Here is a 3,804-nt window from a genome sequence, read left to right as displayed (position 1 = left end):
CGTAACAAGGTTTCCGTAGGTGAACCTGCGGAAGGATCATTAACGAGCAAAATACACTACAAGAACTGACCGAAAGAAGGAAACATGAGAAATATAAAGAGTGGAGCGAAAGATAATATAAAAAGGAGCGAAAGATACATACATATATATATATAAGTGTACGAGTTCAATTTCTGCACACACTCGATACACAAGAGAAATAATATTATATATACAGAGGAGGAAGGAGCGATAAACGTGCAACAACGCTTCCTCGTGAAAAATACTTGAACGATCATGCACAGAGAGGTATCTCGATACCTGCTCTGCTGTATGACTAGACGGCTTACGCGCGGAGAGTTCATCTCCCGTCCGTCGGAAATTTCGAACGGCTTACGCGCGGAGAAATACACTTCTCCCGTCCGTCGAAATTTTTTTTTTTTACTTTGAACAAGGCGCATAGAGCCCGCCGAACCACGATTTCCGTGCGTCTTACATCTTTCGACGATGGGACGATCCACGCGAAGAGTTGTTTCGTGCTCGCGCGAGGTGCGATAGCGTCGATTCGCTTTTCTGTACGGGGAGAAATAGAACGATGAGTTGACTTATCGGGTCTTCGTTGGAATTACCGTCGCTGGCATTGTAAACTCCAGATGACCTTGTGATTCCTTCGTCGGGCACTGGTAAAGGGTGGCGATGATTCGTTCTATAATAGAAATACCCGTCGTAGCGATTCGGCCGAGACACCCGCCACGAAACACTCTCTCGTCGTGGAATCCCCGCGTCGGAGAGTAAAACGCGCGAAGGCTTACTATGAGAGAAGAAATAGTATATGCCGGTGGTTCGCGTGTGTAGGCTCTATACGAAATTGCGATTCAAGAGAGTAGGAAAAGACGCGATGAACCACGATTTCCGTGCGTCTTACGTCTCTCGACGATGGGACGATCCACGCGAAGAGTTGTTACGTGCTCGCGCGAGGTGCGATAGCGTCGATTCGCTTTTCTGTACGGGGAGAAATAGAACGATGAGCTGACTTATCGGGTCTTCGTTGGAATTACCGTCGCTGGCATTGTAAACTCCAGATGACCTTGTGATTCCTTCGTCGGGCACTGGTAAAGGGTGGCGATGATTCGTTCTATAATAGAAATACCCGTCGTAGCGTTTCGGCCTAGTCACCCGCCACGAAACACTCTCTCGTCGTGGAATCCCCGCGTCGGAGAGTAAAACGCCGAAGGCTTACTTATGAAACTTACGTCTCTCGACGATGGGACGATCCACGCGAAGAGTTGTTACGTGCACGCGTATGGTGCGATTGCGTCGATTCGCTTTTCTGTACGGGGAGCAATAGAACGTTGAGTTGACTTATCGGGTCTTCGTTGGAATTACCGTCGCTGGCATTGTAAACTCCAGATGACCTTGTGATTCCTTCGTCGGGCACTGGTAAAGGGTGGCGATGATGCGTTCTATAATAGAAATACCCGTCGTAGCGTTTCTTCCGAGTCAACCCGCTCACGAAACACTCTCTCGTCGTGGAATCCCCGCGTCGGAGAGTAAAACGCGAATTCATAGTATGGAAACTTACGTCTCTCGACGATGGGACGATCCACGCGAAGAGTTGTTACGTGCACGCGTATGGTGCGATTGCGTCGATTCGCTTTTCTGTACGGGGAGTAATAGAACGTTGAGTTGACTTATCGGGTCTTCGTTGGAATTACCGTCGCTGGCATTGTAAACTCCAGATGACCTTGTGATTCCTTCGTCGGGCACTGGTAAAGGGTGGCGATGATGCGTTCTATAATAGAAATACCCGTCGTAGCGTTTCTTCCGAGTCAACCCGCTCACGAAACTCTCTCTCGTCGTGGAATCCCCGCGTCGGAGAGTAAAACGCGAATTCATACTATGAAAACTTACGTCTCTCGACGATGGGACGATCCACGCGAAGAGTTGTTTACGTGCACGCGTATGGTGCGATTGCGTCGATTCGCTTTTCTGTACGGGGAGAAATAGAACGTTGAGTTGACTTATCGGGTCTTCGTTGGAATTACCGTCGCTGGCATTGTAAACTCCAGATGACCTTGTGATTCCTTCGTCGGGCACTGGTAAAGGGTGGCGATGATGCGTTCTATAATAGAAATACCCGTCGTAGCGTTTCTTCCGAGTCAACCCGCTCACGAAACTCTCTCTCTCGTCGTGGAATCCCCGCGTCGGAGAGTAAAACGCCGAAGGCTTACTATGAAACTTACGTCTCTCGACGATGGGACGATCCACGCGAAGAGTTGTTACGTGCACGCGTATGGTGCGATTGCGTCGATTCGCTTTTCTGTACGGGGAGTAATAGAACGTTGAGTTGACTTATCGGGTCTTCGTTGGAATTACCGTCGCTGGCATTGTAAACTCCAGATGACCTTGTGATTCCTTCGTCGGGCACTGGTAAAGGGTGGCGATGATTCGTTCTATAATAGAAATACCCGTCGTAGCGTTTCTTCCGAGTCAACCCGCTCACGAAACTCTCTCTCGTCGTGGAATCCCCGCGTCGGAGAGTAAAACGCGAATTCATAGTATGGAAACTTACGTCTCTCGACGATGGGACGATCCACGCGAAGAGTTGTTACGTGCACGCGTATGGTGCGATTGCGTCGATTCGCTTTTCTGTACGGGGAGCAATAGAACGTTGAGTTGACTTATCGGGTCTTCGTTGGAATTACCGTCGCTGGCATTGTAAACTCCAGATGACCTTGTGATTCCTTCGTCGGGCACTGGTAAAGGGTGGCGATGATTCGTTCTATAATAGAAATACCCGTCGTAGCGTTTCTTCCGAGTCAACCCGCTCACGAAACTCTCTCTCGTCGTGGAATCCCCGCGTCGGAGAGTAAAACGCGAATTCATACTATGAAAACTTACGTCTCTCGACGATGGGACGATCCACGCGAAGAGTTGTTTACGTGCACGCGTATGGTGCGATTGCGTCGATTCGCTTTTCTGTACGGGGAGAAATAGAACGTTGAGTTGACTTATCGGGTCTTCGTTGGAATTACCGTCGCTGGCATTGTAAACTCCAGATGACCTTGTGATTCCTTCGTCGGGCACTGGTAAAGGGTGGCGATGATGCGTTCTACAATAGAAATACCCGTCGTAGCGTTTCTTCCGAGTCAACCCGCTCACGAAACTCTCTCTCGTCGTGGAATCCCCGCGTCGGAGGGTAAAACGCGATATATAATAGTATATGCCAGTGGTTCGCGCGCGTCGTCTCTGAGATACGCGGTCGACAGAGTTCCGAAAACACGTGATGTGCCACGATTTCCGTGCGTCTTACATCTTTCGACGATGGGACGATCCACGCGAAGAGAACGTTCGTGCTTGCGTGAGGTGCAACAGCGTCGATTCGCTTTTCTGTACGGGGAGAAATAGAACGTTGAGTTGACTTATCGGGTCTTCGTTGGAATTACCGTCGCTGGCATTGTAAACTCCAGATGACCTTGTGATTCCTTCGTCGGGCACTGGTAAAGGGTGGCGATGATTCGTTCTATAATAGTAATACCCGTCGTAGCGTTTCGACCGATGTCACCCGCCACGAAAGTCTCTCTCGACGTGGAAACCCCGCGCCGAAGAGTAAACGCGAAGGCTTACCATACGAAAGAAAACGGTATTATACGCCTGTGGTATGTGCGTCTCGGCTCTGTGATACGCGATCGGCAGAGTTACAAAAAAACGTTGATGGGCCACGATTTCCGTGCGTCTTACATCTTTCGACGATGGGACGATCCACGCGAAGAGTAGTTACGTGCTCGCGCGAGGTGCGATAGCGTCGATTCGCTTTTCTGTACG

General features: G+C 49.7%; 1 non-coding gene across 1 annotated transcript in view; it reads left to right on the top strand.

Annotated features, from left to right (window-relative positions):
- The window catches only part of LOC143176210 (small subunit ribosomal RNA), a 1,921-nt gene extending 1,879 nt beyond the window's left edge, over positions 1 to 42 (top strand). The window contains exon 1 of the ribosomal RNA XR_013000793.1: positions 1 to 42. This exon is cut by the window's left edge and continues 1,879 nt beyond it. This is a non-coding gene — a ribosomal RNA (small subunit ribosomal RNA).
- The last annotated feature ends 3,762 nt before the right edge of the window (positions 43 to 3,804 follow it).

The sequence above is a fragment of the Nomia melanderi genome, unplaced genomic scaffold, assembly GCF_051020985.1.
Source record: "Nomia melanderi isolate GNS246 unplaced genomic scaffold, iyNomMela1 scaffold0419, whole genome shotgun sequence".
Classification (NCBI taxonomy): domain Eukaryota; kingdom Metazoa; phylum Arthropoda; class Insecta; order Hymenoptera; family Halictidae; genus Nomia; species Nomia melanderi.
The sequence above is the reverse complement of the archived record's forward strand: the minus strand, read 5'-3'. Positions and strand labels throughout refer to the sequence as shown.